Here is a 17,943-nt window from a genome sequence, read left to right on the forward strand (position 1 = left end):
TAATAAACATATTTCCACAAGAATAAATGTTAACACTTTTAAAATTGTTGCCAGTGTAGTGAGTGAAAAGTTGTAGGTCATTGTTACTCTAATTTTCATTGTCTGACAATCAAAAAATTTGAACATATTTTCTTGCTGTTTGGATTTGCTCTTCTGTGAATTACCTTTACATGTATTTTCCTATTTCTTCTTGTGCTTTTTCTTGTCATTTGTAAGAGCTCTTTTTATATTGTAGAAGTTAAGTTTTTGTCATTTGTTATATTTTTAAATCAATTATCTGCTATTTTGTTTATGATTTCTTTGGCTATACCCAAGTTACATGATTTAAATGTTATATGATTAAATACAGCTCTTACTTGCCTTATAGCTACTGAATTTAGTCTCAGTTATGATCTCCTTTATTTCTGGATCATACATACCCTTAGATTTTCTTTCAATATTTTATTGTATTTTGTTTTCTATTTAGAACGGTGCTCTATTACATTTGTATATGTTTTAAAATATCAGTCCACTTTTAATTTCTTCCGGGTATAATAGAATTGTAATGGCACCATGTAATGGCTGCTGCTGCTGCTGCTGCTAAGTCGCTTCAGTCGTGTCCAACTCTGTGTGACCCCATAGACGGCAGCCCACCAGGCTTCCCCGTCCCTGGGGTTGTCCAGGCAAGAACGCTGGAGTGGGTTGCCATTTCCTTCTCCAATGCATGAAAGTGAAAGGTGAAAGGGAAGTCGCTCAGTCGTGTCTGACTCTTAGCGATCCGATGGACTGCAGCCTACCAGGCTCCTCCATCCATGGGATTTTCCAGGCAAGAGTACTGGAGTGGGGTGCCATTGCCATCTCCGCATGTAATGGCACCATGTGTTAGACAGCCCATTCTTTCCCCACTGAATTTAATTACCATTTTCATTTTGTTAAATTTTCAGATATTTGGGATCTGCTTCCAAATTCTTTCTTCTATTTCCACTGATATATTTATCTACATCTGTAGAAATATCAGAGTATTTCATAATAGTGGCTTTATGCTTTGTCTCATGATAAAGCAAGTCCCTCCTTTCCTGTTATTATTTTTCATGCTTTCTTGGCTATTCTTGAGTATGTATTATTCCATATAAATTTTAAGATCATTTTATTCCACTGGTCTTGATTTTGATTGCATGAAATTTATAGATTAACTTGGAATGAAGTAGCATTGTTATAATGATATCATCCCATTTAAGAATATCATGCTTGGGACTTCCCTGGTGGTTGAGGCACTGAGACTTCAAGTTCTCATGCAAGGGTACAATGTTGGATTCATGGTCAGAGAAGTAGATCCCACGTGCTGCTACTAAGAGTTCTCATGCTGCAACTAAGACCCAACACAGCCAAATAAATAAATAAGAATATAGTGCATCTATTCATCTGTTCAAATTTCGTTTCATGTCACTTAATAAAATTTTGTCTTTTATTACACATATTCTATACCTTCTTTGTAAAAATTGTTCCTATGTATTTTTTAGCTTTTTTTCTTAGCATTATGAACAGAATCTCTTTTCTCATTTCCATGTCTAGATTCATCTTGCAAGAATGAAGGAAAGTTCATTCTGCCCTAATATGCAGATACCTTACCACATTCTGTGTAATAATTTTTTTTGTTGTTGTTTTGTTTTTACTTTATTTTACTTTACAATACTGTATTGGTTTTGCCATACATTGACATGAATCCACCACGGGTGTACATGCGTTCCCAAACATGAACCCCCTTCCCACCTCCCTCCCCATAACATCTCTCTGGGTCATCACCATGCACCAGCCCCAAGCATGCTGTATCCTGCTGTGTAATAATTTTTTATAGTAATGTCTTGTATTTTCTTGGCTTACAATAATGTCATCAGGAAAAAGAGAACTTTTCCACATTTAATTTGTGTTGGTTTGGTAAAGATAGTATTTATTTTATCACTTCCTTATTAACATGAAACTCCTATATATTTGTCTATTCTTTTCATGTTTATTGTCTCTTCCAGAGATACATTTCTGCATTCTTATTTTAAAATAAGATGCCAATTATTTTCCTATTAATATATTTTATTTCCTTCTACTTTTCCCCAACACCAGTTAAGCTGAGTTCTTTAAAACACGTTTCACACCGCTCTTCTCATTCCTCTTCCCATTTACATTAAATCAGTTCCTTTTTATCCTCTAAAACTTCTATTTGTTTTACATATTATGCCTCCTGAATCTATCCTCCCTGTTTTGCTTACTGTCATGATTTCCATCTCACTATCTTTATCTTATGTGCATTAGAATATGCATTCCATTAACCTTCCAGCCTCAAATTGGAATTTCAAAAATAATCATTCTCTGCTTAAATTTATCTGAATTGGTCTGTTCCCAAAGTTCTTGCTATGTTACTCATGAATCATTCTACATGCTGTTATTAATTTTTTATTGAAATTAGCATCTGATTCTTGAGCAGCCCTGTATTCAACACACCCTAATATCATATATACTTAATATATGCTTTATACATGTAGATTATAATATTTGAACTGAACTTTCAGAAATCATCTATCCCATTCATTTTCAAGAGTCATTCAATGTATCCAGTCAATCTGATATTTTTCACTCTCTGATCTCTCCAAGGATGTAAATACCGCCTAATACACAGTATTAAACTCCTTGTTAAGTATTGTTGGAATAACTACTTGACAATAGAAAAGTGCTTAAAAATCTGTGAAATAAATAACATGGTGCTGATGTTTGAAGTAACTGTAACTCTCAATAACAATATTTGTATGTGTTGCTTTCTAATGAGATGGTTAAAGAAAAGATTATGTGTGTCTCAAATGGTAAAGAATCTGCCTGCAATGCATGAGACCTGGGCTCAGTCCCTGGGTTTGGAAGATCCACTTGAAAAGGAAATGGCAACCCACTCTAGTATGCTTGCTTGGAGAAGTCCATGGACAAAAGACCATGGTGGGCTACAGTCTACGGGGTCGCAGAGTTGGACACGACTGAGCAACTAACTCACTTTTCGCTTTCTTCAACCTGAGAATTTGATTTTTTAGGGCTCCAAAGTCAGAATTAATCTCAGATCAAACATTTTCTGCCAAAATGAAGGTTGATCTTAAAAATAAATTAGATGTTCTCTACAAAATAGCAAAGAATTAGAATCAAGATAAAATCCAAACCTGTTCCTCTTTCCAAATGTACAAGTTAGAGTATCATGTAGTTTATTTAAATTAGTTTATTCATTTCCCTTCAAATATTTAATGTTCTGGAGAGAAAGATGTAAAATGTTGGTTAAAAGTGAAAAATCACAATCCAGATTGCTATGTATAAACTCAACTACCTGCCCTACCATTTACCCTGACCTTGGAAAAATAATTTAATCTTACTGTGTTTAAAAGTTTATTCACTGTTACATTGGAGTGAAAATAGCCTGGCCTCAAAAATATCTAAAGGAAATGAACTTAGACCCGTATTTGACTCATACCAAGAACTCAATAACTGTTCATCATAATGTTATTATAAATATCTTTAGTGGCACTAAACTCTCCTGGCACTCCTATTTCTCAAACCCCTCCTTTTGTCTTTCCCTAGTTTTTCTACACTTATTCACTGTATAAATAGTAACATTATTTGAGATCTTGTTGTTTTTCTCTTCACCTAATGGGCTTTCACATATTCTAATTATATTAATACCTTCCCCAAAAGCCTGACCACTGTGTGAAAAACAATACATATGAAGAGGTCTAGTATTTCCCCAGCATATAAATGCAAGTGGAATCTATTATCCCCTAATTCTATCCTAAACTTCATAGCTTCGTATTTCCCATAGCTCACTAAACACTATCCCCTAGATGCGTATATATTGGTGAAATTTCACATGATTATTACACAACTAGTAATCTCTCTATTCCCCAGTGCAGCTTTTCTTCTGGATCTATTATAATACTTCAGGCATCTTATCCATCCTACTCTTCTTAAATCTTGATTGCCTTTCCTCATCATTACTGAAATCCTGCAATACCAAACAACTGATCTCTCCTCATCTAACCTATATTCTGGCCATCAGATTGCTCCACCTAGGTGCTGTGCTTAATTGTTCAGTCATGTCCGACTCTGTGACCCTGCTCCTCCGTCCATGGGAATTCTCCAGGCAAGAAGACTAGAGTGAATTGCCTTTCCCTCCTCCAGGGGACCTTCCCAACCCAGGGGTTGAACCCAGGTCTCCCGCATTGCAGGCAGATTCTTTATCATCTGAGCCACCGGGGAAGCCCAGGTACCTAGGTAGCACTTTGATTATATAACTCCTACCACCAAAAAATGTCCAGTGGATCTTACTGCCTTTAAAAGTACAAATTCCTTATTACTCAGCTATAAAAAGGAACACATTTGACTCAGTTCCAATGGGGTAGATGAACCTAGAGCTTATTATACAGAATGAAGTAAGTCAGAGAAAGACAAATATTGTATACTAATGCATATGTATGGAATCTAGAAAGATGGTAATGACGAACCTGCCTGCCGAGTGGCAATGGAGACACAGACAGACAGAGAACAGACCTGTAGACTCAGCAAGGGGAAGAGAGCGTGGGATGAATTGAAAGAGTAGCATTGAAACATATATGTTGCCATATAAAACAGATAGCCAGTGAAAATTTGCTGTACGCTGCAGAGAGCTCAAATCCAGTACTCTGTGACGACCTAGAGGGGTGGGATAGAGTGGGAGGCGGGAGGGAGGTTCAACAGGAAGGGAACATACATACAGCTTTGGCTGATGCATGTTAATATATGGCAGAAACCAGCACAATATTGTAAAGTAATTTTTAAAAGAAATATTTATACCTTTTTAATACTCTCTTCTCTATTGCCCATCAATGACCTCCTCAACTCTTTGCCGTCTAACAGCTGTCTCTCTACCTTCTTTAAACTGATCATATGAAGATTACCAAATACCTCAAAATAGATAAATCTTTATCCTTCTGTATAAGATGCATCATCTTATACTGTTCACCGTTTCCTACTTTCTGAACAATATTGTAGCTAATGGGATGCGCAAAGACTTTGTCATCTCTCTCTGTGTTGGTAACACCTATTCTACAGGCTGAACCTGAAGATTATAACTCCTCAAATAAGAATTCTAACTAGTCATTAATGTAGGAAAGGACTTAAATCCTTACAGGCTTATGTTCCCATTATGCTGTGCACCTGAAACTAATACCATGTTATATTTCAATTGCACTCAATTGTTTAAAAAAGTAAAAAGATTAGACAAAGGAAAACTATTTAAAGGACAGACAACTGATAGTAGTGAGGGAGGGACATTACGAACATTAAAGAAGGCTTGAATTCTTACTCCATAGGGGAAGAATTAGGCTATATTTCTGTCTGGTCTATATTTGAAGAGAAATGGGCTTCCCTGGTGGCTCAGATGATAAAGATCCTGTCTCTAATACAGGAGATGCAGGTTCGATCCCTGCGTCAGGAAGAGCTCCTGGAGGTGGGCATGGCAATCCACTCCAGTATTCATGCCTGGGAAATCCCATGGACAGAGGAGTCTGGCAGGCTTTAGTCCATGGCGTCACAAAGGGTCAGATATGACTGTGATTAACATTTTAACTATTTCTTTTCATCAAAGGTTATTCCCAATTCATGCTACTGCTACTGCTAAGCCGTTTCAGTCGTGTCCAACTCTGTGTGACCCCATCGATGATAGCCCACCAGGCTCCTCTGTCCCTGGGATTCTCCAGGCAAGAACACTGGTGTGGGTTGCCATTTCCTTCTCCAATGCATGCATGCATGCTAAGTCACTTCAGTCATGTCCGACTCTGTGCGACCGTATGGACGACAGCCCTCCAGGCTCCTCTGTCCACAGGATTCTCCAGGCAAGAATACTGGAATGGGTTGCCATTTGCTTCTCCATGAGCGACAGATATTTCTGTTCATGGAACATGCAAAATATTCATAAATGAAAAGTAAGTGGTCCAAAGCCTTAGATATTAGTCTCTGATGCTAGTATAGATTTATTCTGACTTACTTCAAGATAGCTTAGCAATACCATCTTATTTAATTATCCCACTTTTCTAAGCATTCTTATGTGGGCATAACTGAAAAGATTATAACTAGAATCATTAACATAGGGGAGGACTTAAATCATTGTAACCTAGAGGCCAAAGGGAAGATCAAGGCTACATACACAATGTGCAGCTTTAAATATGTGCAACTGTGTAAATTCTAAAACCTGTTTAGGGCATCCTTTGAGGATTTCATGAATGGCTTTCTCACTCCTCTCCAAACCCTCAGATGTAATTTACTTCACATGATTATTTACAACTGTTTACTTCTGCTTACTACTTAAGAAAGATAGAAATTATTATGATTCACCTAATAATGATATTTTATACATGTGAAGACTTCCCTGATAGCTCAGTTGGTAAAGAATCCACCTGCAATGCAGGAGACCCCGGTTCAATGAAAGGATAAGCTACGCACTCCAGTATTCCTGGGCTTCCCTTGTGGCCCAGCTGGTAAAGAATCCACCTGCAATGTGGGAGACCTGGGTTCGAGCCCTGGGTTGGGAAGATCCCCTGGAGAAGGAACTGGCTATCCACTCCAGTATTCTAGCCTGGAGAATTCCATGGACTGTAGAGTCCATGGGGTCACAAAGAGTCAGACACGGCTGAGCGACTTTCACTTCACTATGCATGTGAAAAACGCCGAAGAAGTCATCAGCTAAATCTTTGGTCAGTGATCAAATGACACGATTTTTCATATTACACCTCTCCTTAACCTTACATGCAGGATAAACACTTTTTATTATCAATGGCGTCTCCTTTCTCAACTCTTTTAAACATGTTAGCAGATTTCTTGTCTTCTTTACTGTCTACACATATTTCTACTTCATGTGTTAATGAATCTTGGTTGTAAGATATTGAAAAGAGTCTATCTAATCATATATATAATACAATTATTTCCTGAAATTTGCATGACATACTTCCATTTATTCTGATCTCATACTGGCTTTAGAAAACATTAATATTATATATATAATATATTATTTAATTTATACATTATAGCTGTGCTATACCCTCTGAAAATAAAATACAGCATGTAGGAATATCATTATTCCTCACAGCCATATGAGTTATAAACTCATCTGAATCAAGAATGCACTTACTCTCTTATATAATTTCAAATAAGACAATTTCTTCAAGTTGTTTCCTACCAAAATGCTGTTACTTTTTAAACCCTTTTTATTAATAATTTCCTACAGAATACAAAATCAAAGTTTGTAACATTAATTTCCTTTTTCTAAAAGTTTACAGTCTCTAAAAAGTCTCTTTCATCTCTTATGTTTCACAGTACCAGGGTAGAGCATAGGAAAAAGGTATGTGATCCATATTTTGCAGATACAAAATAAGGACTCAAAGAGCTTGAATTAATTGCCTAATTTTGCATAGCTAGGTGTCCAATACAAATCCAATTCTTGCAATTGTTTTAAAGATGCAATGGATTAAAAAGTACTGGAATAAAATGTCAAAATTTGTAACAGTTGCTTTCTATGAAGAGGCTATTGATGATAAATGTTCTACTTTGAATGTGTTTTTCTCTTTAAAGAAAAAATATTAATTTAAAAAGCAAGTTGACTCCAGGGTTTTTCACTACACTATTCTATAAGTCACTGACAACCTAAAGACAACCTGCCCAACCCAGGGGTCAAACCCAGGTCTCCTGCGTTGCAGGCAGATTCTTTACCAGCTGAGCCACAAGGGAAGCCCTTTTAGTTATATATGTCCCTAATTGTGCCATGAACTTCCCTGATGGCTCAGTGGTAAAGAATCCATCTGTCAAACAGGTGATGTGGGTCCTATCCCTGGGTCATGAAGATCCCCTGGAAAAGGAAATGGCAACCCACTCCAGTGTTCTTGCCTGAGAAATCTCATGGACAGATGAACCTGGCAGGCTGCAGCCCATGGGATCGCAAAAGAGTTGGACATGACTTAGCAACTAAACAACAAACTATGCCATGCTTCTGGAATATTTCAGGTTGCTATAACTCTCCCACCTTTTTATTTTCTTGACTGAGCAGTATGTGTGATCTTAGTTCCCCAGCCAGGAATCGGACAGCTGAAGGCCCATGCGGTGGAAGCACAGAGTCTTAACCCCTGGACTGCAGGGGAAGCCCATACAGTTCTCCCACTTTTAACCCACCATCCTTGCACATCAGAAACAGACATCAACAGCTTGACACCCAAATTATGCTATGCTGCCTGTACCTGATCTTAGTTCCCTATAATGAGCTTTTCACATGAGAAATGTATTCTACTGCATTCCACGGTCTGTTTCATGTGTGTTGCATCAAAAACAACACAAGCGAATCTTCTCAGAGCCCTAGAAATGACTCATATCCAGTGATGGAATGTTATTAACCCTATTTGCAAAGAAGAGCAGTAAGAACCAGAAATCTCTCTTACCTGAGTTAAGCTGAGTCTATTTTCCTCAGATGGCACATCAATTACTTCCAAATTGTGTGAGAAGATTAAAAAAACTTCCAATTATATGAGCTATAATTTCTAAAAGAAAAAAATAAGAGTTAGTTTGATGGATTCTGAAAACCAAATGACAGAAAGTGAGAGTTTATAAAACACAGAAATGGAAAACATCACTTAGGAATTTATCTACCATGAAAAACTAAAAGGACACAGAGCATAGGGGAATAGAAAGGAATAAGGCATAGAAAAGATAAAAAAATATCATGCTTTTCCTCCTCCCTCTTTTCCAGTCAAAATTCCACTCTTCATTCACCATGCAGTTCAGCATCATCTCCCCAGTACCCTTAGCAAAAGTCATACTGTTATACATCTTGCTACTCCTTTCCATGCATTGCCCAGAATACATATGTAACAAATACGTCAAATAACAAAAAAAAACTGTAGATTAAGTTAAAGGGAGAGGAAATTACTGAGCAATCACTGCAGAGAGACCCAAGGATAGGGTGGATTGATTTTGGATCTGCTAAACAATAAAACATTTGCTTTACATACGTTTTGCATGATAGTGCTTGAAATAGAAACATTTTTCTAGGTTCAGGAAAGGACCGTTTCACTCTGATTGAGACTACAAACCTTTCTGAAACAAAGAGCTTAATATTGTTTTCCTCAAGTTAAAAAAAAAAATCTAATTATCATATTGTGGCCAAGCATTTGTGTGAGTCTTGGGAATAAACAGCCCTTCATTCATTGGATATTGCTGTGAATTATGCGTCAGAGTCCATCCTGATTTTCACCCGGGAAATAGAACAGAGAAAAGAAAGTAGCTGCTTGGTATCAAATTTAATGGTGTCTTAAATCGATGTACAGAAATATTTTTGCTTTAATATGAATCAGTACAGTAGATATAACCAAGAAACCCAACATCTTAGAATGCTCAAGAATCAGCAGGAAATAGAGTATTTTTCTATTCTAGTACTTACTAGAGGTTTCATAGCAAAAAGACACTCTTCCATGAGAAAAGGAGGTAATAGCAAATGAGAAACCACAGACCATAAGGCTATCTCTTATATCAGCAATTTTGGCTCACTAAATCCCTTTCAGTCCCACAAGACTCAAAATCCAGGGCTCTGGACTACAGACATGCTTCATCAGAGTGTTGTCAAGTTATAAAATATTAATGTGAATTACTACAATTTAAAAGGAATTGTTACCAGAATGTTCTGAAAATAGATACACCTTTTACAAACAGACAGCCTTCTTTGACCTATAAAAAGGTTTATTATTTGTTCAGTTGCTCAGTCATGTCCGACTCTTTACAACCCCACGGACTGCAACACGTCAGGCTTCCCTGACCTTTGCCATCTCCCTGAGCTTGCTCAAACTCACGTCCTTTGAGTGGGGATGCCATTCAACCATCACATCCTCTGTCATCCCCTTCTCCTCCTGCCTTGGATCTTTCCCAGCATCAGGGTCTTTTCAAATGAGTTGGCTGTTCGCATCAGATGGCCAAAGTATTGGAGCTTTAGCTTCAGCATTAGTCCTTCCAATGAATATTCAGGGCTGATTTCCTTTAGGATGGACCGGTTGGATCTCCTTGCAGTCTCCTTGGGACTTTCAAGAGTCTTCTCCCACACCACAGTTCGAAAGAATCAGTTCTTGGGTGTTCAGCCTACTTTATGGTCCAATTCTCATATCCATACATAACTGCTGGAAAAACCATAGCTTTGACTATACTGGCCTTTGTGGGCAAAGTAACGTCTCTGCTTTTTAATATGCTGCCTAGTTTGGTCATAGCTTTTCTTCCAAGGAGCAAGCGTCTTAATTTCATGGCTGCAGTCACCATCTGCAGTGATTTTGGAGCCCAGGAAAATTAAGCCTGTCACTGTTTCCATTGTTTCCTCGTCTATTTGCCATGAAGTGATGGGACGGGATGGCATAATCTTTGTTTTTTGAATGTTAAGTTTTAAGCCAGCTTTTTCACTCTTCTCTTTCAGTTTCATCAAGAGACTCTTTAGTTCCTCTTCCTTTCTGCCATAAGGGTTGTGTCATCTGCATATCTGAAGTTATTGATATTGCTCCCAGCAATCTTGATTCCAGCTTGTGCATCATCCAACCCAACATTTTGCATGATGTACTCTGAATATAAGTTAAGTAAGCAGGGTGACAATATACAGCTTTGATATACTCCTTTCCCAATTTGGAACCAGTCGATTCCATGTCTGGTTCTAACTGTTGCTTCTTGACCTGCATACAGATTTCTCAGGAGTCAGGTAAAGTGGTCTGGTATTTCCATCTCTTTCCATCTCTCCAAGAACTTTCCAGTTTGTTGGAGTCACACAGTCAAAGGCTTTAGCGTAGTCACTGAAGCAGAAGTAGATGTTTTTCTGGAATTCTCTTGTTTTTTCCTATGATCCAGTGCATGTTGGTAATTTGGTCTCTGGTTCCTCTGCCTTTTCTAAATCCAAGTTGAACATCTGGAAGTTCTTGGTTCACGTACTATTGAAGCCTGGCTTGGAGAATTTTGAGCATTACTTTGCTAGAGTGTGAAATGAGTGCAATTGTGTAGTAGTTTGAACATTCTTTGGCATTGCCTTTCTTTGGGATTGGAATGAAAACTGACCTTTTCTAGTCCTGTGGCCACTGCTGAGTTTTCCATATTCACTGACATAGTGAGTGCAGCACTTTAACCATATATCTTTTAGGATTTGAAATAGCTCAGCTGGAATTCCATCACCTAAGGAGACAAATTAAAAAAAAAAATATTGCTAAGACTGAGTTTAAAGGGAAACTGCATATGAAGACCACATAGGTCATGCTTTCTCCTAATTTTATGGTCTCAGGGCTTATCTTTAAGTCTTTAATCCATTTTGAGTTTTTTAATATATAGTGTGAGAAAATGATCTACTTTCACGTTTTGTTTTTTTTTTCAGGTAGTGGTCCAGCTTTCCCAGCACTGTCTTTTCCTTGTATATTCTTGTCTCCTTTTGCCATTTGTTGTTATTGTTTAGTTGCTTTGACTGTATATGCATGGGTTTGTTTCCAGGCTCTCTATTCTGTTTCATTGGCCTATGTTTCTGTTTTGCAACATTATCATGCTGTTTGGATTACTATAGCTTTGTAGTATAGTTTGAGGCCATGCAGTATGATACCTTTAGCTTTGTATATCTTTCTCAAGATTACATTAAATATTCAAATTCTTTTATGGTTCCATACAAATTTAAGAATTGTTTATTCTAGTTCTGTTACAAATGCCATGGATATTTCAATTGAGATTGCACTGAATCTGTAGACTTCCTTGGGTAGTATGTACATTTTAACAATATTAATTCTCCCAATCCATGAACACAAAATTTCTTTTCACTTATTAGGGTCATCTTCAGTTTCTTCCATGAATATCTTCTAGCTTTCAGAGTATAGGTCTTTCACCTCCTTGGTTAAATTTATTCCTAGATATTTTATTATTTCTGACACAACTGTCAATAAGATTGTTTTCTTGATTTCTATGGATTATTGTATATAAATGAAGCAAATTTATGTATATTAACTTTGTATCCTACAACTTTACTGAATTCATTTATTCTATTGGTGCAAAAGTGATATTGGCTTCAGACACTGGATTTTAAATCATCATAGCTAGGCTCAAACACATCTTTATTCATAAGAATAGGAACCATTACAATCAGTACATTTTTGCCAATGAGAAATAAGTTTGTTTATTCCTGTAGCAAAAAAAAAAAAAAATCCATGGCTCAGGATTCTATGAACTCTTGGAAAGCATTTTGTGCATTATCCTGCTGGCTGTGGAAGCATTTTCCCTGCACAAAGTTGTCAAGATGCTTGAAGAAGTGGCAGTTGGTTCGTGAGAAGTCAGCATAATTTGACAGATAATGCAAAACTTCATAGCTCAATTCATTCAACTTTTGAACAGTTGCTTGTGTGATGAGCAGTCAGGCATTGTCATGGAGAAGAATTGGGCCCTTTCTGTTGACCAATGCTGGTTGTAGGCGTTGCAGTTATCAGTGCATCTCATGGATCTGCTGAGCATACTTCTCAGATGCGATGTTTTCACGGGGATTCAGAAAGCTGCGGTGTATCAGACAGGCAGCAGACCACCAAACAGTGACCATGACCCGTTTTGGGTGCAAGTTTAGCTTTGGAGCTTCTTCTCAGTCCAGCCACCGAGCTAGTCACCACTGATTGTCATATAAAATTCAGTTTCCATCCCACATCACAATCAGATCAAGAAATGGTTCATTGTTGTTGCATAGAATAACAGAAGATGACACTTTAAAACAATGATTTTTTGTTTTTGATTTGCAGTCAGCTCATGAGGCGTCCACTTATCAAGCTTTTTCACCTTTCCAATTTACTTCAAATGCCAAACAGCCATAGAATGATCAGCATTGAGTTCTTGGACAACTTCTTGCATAGTTGTAAGAGGAGAAGCTTTGAGGAAGCATAAACAAAAAAATCCTGAATGTTGATTATATCTGAATGGGAAGCAGATTAAAGGAATAGAAGTTAGGAGAACAGGTGCAATGATGGATGGGTTAGCAGGTATCATGCTTTCTAACTAAATATGTGCTACCTTTTTGTAAATATGTAATATTTGATCATAAAAAGTAAGAGATTTTTAATTATATCAGTAGATAACATTTTTCAATTTTTCAGTTTGTAAAGATTCAAATTATAGATCCAGCTTTTCCAAAGGTGGGAGCAACTAGTCCTCTAATTCACCACTGATGAGGAATTTTAAATTGACACAACCATTTTAGAGGGCAATTTTACAATATGTAATGAAACCCTGTGAATATAGTTTAGCAATAATTTCATTTCTATTAAGTTGCCATGAGGAAGTAATCAAAGCCATATATATATATATATATATATATATATATATGTATATATATGCCAGGAGAAATATCAATAACCTTAGATATACAGATGACACCACCCTTATGGCAGAAAGTGAAGAGGAACTAAAAAGCCTCTTGATGAAAGTGAAAGAGGAGAGTGAAAAAGTTGGCTTAAAGCTCAACATTCAGAAAATGAAGATCATGGCATCTGGTCCCATCACTTCATGGGAAATAGATGGGAAACAGTGGAAACAGTGTCAGACTTTATTTTGGGGGGCTCCCAAATCACTGCAGATGGTGACTGCAGCCATGAAATTAAAAGATGCTTACTCCTTGGAAGGAAAGTTATGACCAACCTAAGATGGCATATTCAAAAGCAGAGGCATTACTTTGCCAACAAAGGTCCGTCTAGTCCAGGCTATGGTTTTTCCAGTAATCGTGTATGGATGTTAGAGTTGGGCTGTGAAGAAAGCTGAGTGCCGAAGAATTGATGCTTTTGAACTGTGGTGTTGGAGAAGACTCTTGAGAGTCCCTTGGACTGCAAGGAGATCAAACCAGTTCATTCTAAAGGCGATCAGTCCTGGGTGTTCTTTGGAAGGAATGATGCTGAAGCTGAAACTCCAATACTTTGGCCACCTCATGCAAAGAGCTGACTCATTGTAAAAGACTCTGATGCTGGGAGGGATTGGGGGCAGGAGGAGAAGGGGATGACAGAGGATGAGATGGCTAGATGGCATTACCAACTCGATGGACGTGAATTTGAGTGAACTCTGTGAGATAGTGATGGAGAGGGAGACCTGGCGTGCTGCAATTCATGGGGTCGCAAAGAGTCAGACACGACTGAGTGACTGAAATGAACTGAACTGAACTGATATTGAGATATATATATATATATATATATATATATATATGTTTATATACATGTATACATACAAGGAGGTACATCAAGATCTTTCATAGAGGTATTGTTGGTAACTGGTTCAATTCCTGGGTTGAGAAGATCCCCTGGAGAAGGGAATGGCTACCCACTCCAGTATTCTAGCCTAGAGGATTCCATGGACAGAGGAGCCTGACAGGCTATGGTCCATGGGGTCGCAAAGAGTCAGACATGACTGACAGACTTTCACTTTCACTTTCAAAAATTGGAAACAAATGTTAACAGTAAAGTATTCTTTAAAGCAATATAGGTGGCTCAGACGGTAAAGAATCTGCCTGCAATGCAGGACTCCCAGGTTCAATCCCTGGATCAGGAAGATCCCCTGCAAAAGGAAATGGCAACCCACTCCTGTGTTCTTGCCTGTGAAATTGAACAGAGGAACCTGGCAGGCTACAGTCCATGGGACTGCAAAGAGTCAGACATGACTTAGCAACTAAACAACAACAAAGCAATGTAACTCTTATCTATTCATTATATTAACAAATAGCCATCAATTCTAGCCACGTGCTAGAATACATCAACATGAAAAGATTTACATCATATCATATTGTTAAATGAACTGTGGAACTGAGTGATATTATTGTGTGTATAATTTTTGTGTGTATATTTTGTGTGTATAATTTTTAAGTGTATAAAGAAATATCTTAAAAGAAACATAAATTTTTTACCATTATATTTGAATGGGATTATTTTTGGTGATTTTTTTTTCTTTTCTTCTTTGTGTTTCTCTATAGGTAAGCTTCCTTTTTTTTCTAATTTTTGACTTGGCAGTATTTTTTTGTATTGGAGGATAATTACTTTAAAATGTTGTGTTGGTTTCTACCATGCAACAATGTGAATCAACCATAAGGGTACATATGTCATATGTCATCTTCCTCTTGAATCTCCCCCCAACCCACCACCCCAACCCACCCCTCAGGTTGAACTCCTTGTATTATGCCACCGCTTCCCATCAGCTATATATTTTATGCATGGTATGTATGTCAGTGCTGCTCTCTCAATTCTGTCCCACCCTCTCCTTCCCCCACTGTGTCTGCAAGTCTGTTCTATGCCTGCATCTCTATTCCTGCCCTGAAAGTAGGTTCATCAGTACCATTTTTCTAGATTCCATGTATATGCATTAATATACAATATTTGTTTTTCCCTTTCTGACTTATTTCCCTCTGTATAACAGGCTCTAGTTTCACCCACCTCACTGGAACTGACTCAAATTCATTCCATTTTATGGCTGAGTAATATTCCATCATATGTATGCACCACAGCTTTTTAATCCATGCATCTGTCGATGGACATGTAGGTTGCTTCCTTGTCTGAGCTATTGTAAATAGAGTTGTAATGAACATTGGGGTACATGTGTCTCTGAAAAAGTTTAATGGTTGTGCTAAATCTACTAGGTTTTCCCATCCTTTTCCATTCCTTGTGATTCAGAAAGAAAGAGTTGTTTCTTTCTCCCTCTCAGCTTTTATTTACCATTGCTCTATGCACAAACAATTATTGACTTCCTACTGTAGGTCAGGCAAATATTATCAACTTCCTACTGTAAGTCAGGCATCCCTCTAAGTACAAAGAACAAAGAAATTTTACTTTCCATTTTATGAATCTTTTTTCCTATGGATAGAAACAAAAATAATTGACAAAGAAATATTTCAAATAGATTTTAAAAATATGAAGACATTTTAAAAAGCATATGGTAAAGAATAAGTAGAGTTTTAGAAAAGCAAGAGGGAACTTCCTTAGATAGGATGTCTTTTCCTGGCATTGACACTCAAGCTGATATCTGAATGATGAGCAGGAACCAACCCTACATTTACCTAGGTGAAACTCTAGGCAAGTGGAGGAAAGGGCCAGGGTATGGGTCTCAGACCACAAGCCTGGTGTATTAAAGCAAGAGAAAGTCCAAACTGGTTAAAAAGAGTAAAAATACTCAGTGAAGCTGACAGAGTCAAATCTTTTCCGTCTTCATGGACCCTGGTTAGACAATGAGGTAGAGGAGATATCCATGCCCTGACGTGCTGTGGCATTGATCTACTCCAGAGCTTTCCTGGAACTTCCCTTCTTCCAAGGCATGCACTTACCTCAGAAGAACAATTGTAATGGTCTCTAACTCCTTTCCAAAATGTTCACAAATTCATGGATCCCCTCTACTCAAACATTTTTGTTGAGTCTGCCCACCTTACCACACCCCTTACTTGCTCACAGTGATTTTTGCCTCAGAGATCCACTGTCCTTTCCGACAGTTGATTTGTATGCTTCTAACAGTTTTCTACAGATCCTGGCACAGCATTTAGAATATAGAATGGATTCATGTATATGTATGGCTGAGTCCCTTGGCTGCTGACCTGAAACTATTACAACATTGTTAATCAGCTATACCCCAATACAAAATGAAGTTTGTTTAAAAAAGAATATAGTGAGCATTCAGTATCTTTTTTGATTAATTAAATTTCTATTTATGTAATTTTCCTCATAACCAAATCTGCTTGTTAACTTCTTCTAGCACATTAAAAAGCACCATAGAGGGCATATAAGGAATCTACCTCAACATAGTAAAGGCCATATATGATAAGCCTACAGCAAACATTATTCTCAATGGTGAAAAACTGAAAGCATTCCCCCTAAGATCAGGAACCAGACAAGGGTGTCCACTTTCACTACTATTACTCAACATAGTTCTGGAAGTCCTAGCTACAGCAATCAGAGAAGAAAAAGAAATAAAGGAATCCAGATTGGAAAAGAAGAAGTAAATCTCTCCCTGTGTGCAGATGACATGATCCTGTACATAGAAAACCCTAAAGATAGTATCAGGAAATTACTAGAGCTAATCAGTGAAGTTAGCAAAGTTGCAAGATACAAAATCAATACACGGAAATCACTTGCATTTCTATACTATAACAATGAAAAATCAGAAAAAGAAATTAAGGAATCAGTTCCATTAACCACTGAAACAAAAAGAATTAAATATCTAGGAATAGGCTTACCTAAGGAGACAAAAGAACTGTACACAGAAAATCATGACACTAATGAAAGACAACAAAGATGACATAAACGAAGAGATATTACATTTTCCTGGATAGGAAGAACCAATATTGTGATAATGTCTATACTACCAAACGCAATCTACAGATTCAATGCAATCCCTATGAAATTACCAATGGCATTTTTCACCAAACTAGAACAAAAAATTTCACAATTCATATGGAAACACAAAAGACCCTGAATAGCCAAAGAACTCTTGAGAAAGAAGAATGGAGCTGGAAGAATAAACCTTCCTGACTTCAGATTATACTATAAAGCAACAGTCATCAAGACATTATGGTACTGGCACAAAAACTGAAGTATAGACCCATGGAACAAGATAGAAAACCCAGAAATAAACCCATGCACCTATGGTACCTTATTTTTGACAAAGGGGGCAAGAATACACAACGGGGCAAAGACAGGCTCTTCAATAAATGGTGCTGAGAAAACTGGACAGCTACATGTAAAAGAATGAAATTAGAACACTTCCCAACACCATACACAAAGATAAACTCAAAATGGATTAAAGACCTAAATGTAAGACCAGAAACTATAAAGCTATTAGAGGAAAACATAGGCAGAGCACGCGATGATATAAATCAAAGCAAGATCCTCTATGACCCATCTCCTAGAGTAATGGAAAGAAAAACAAAAG

The sequence above is a fragment of the Ovis aries genome, chromosome 7 (genome assembly GCF_016772045.2).
Source record: "Ovis aries strain OAR_USU_Benz2616 breed Rambouillet chromosome 7, ARS-UI_Ramb_v3.0, whole genome shotgun sequence".
Taxonomy (NCBI): domain Eukaryota; kingdom Metazoa; phylum Chordata; class Mammalia; order Artiodactyla; family Bovidae; genus Ovis; species Ovis aries.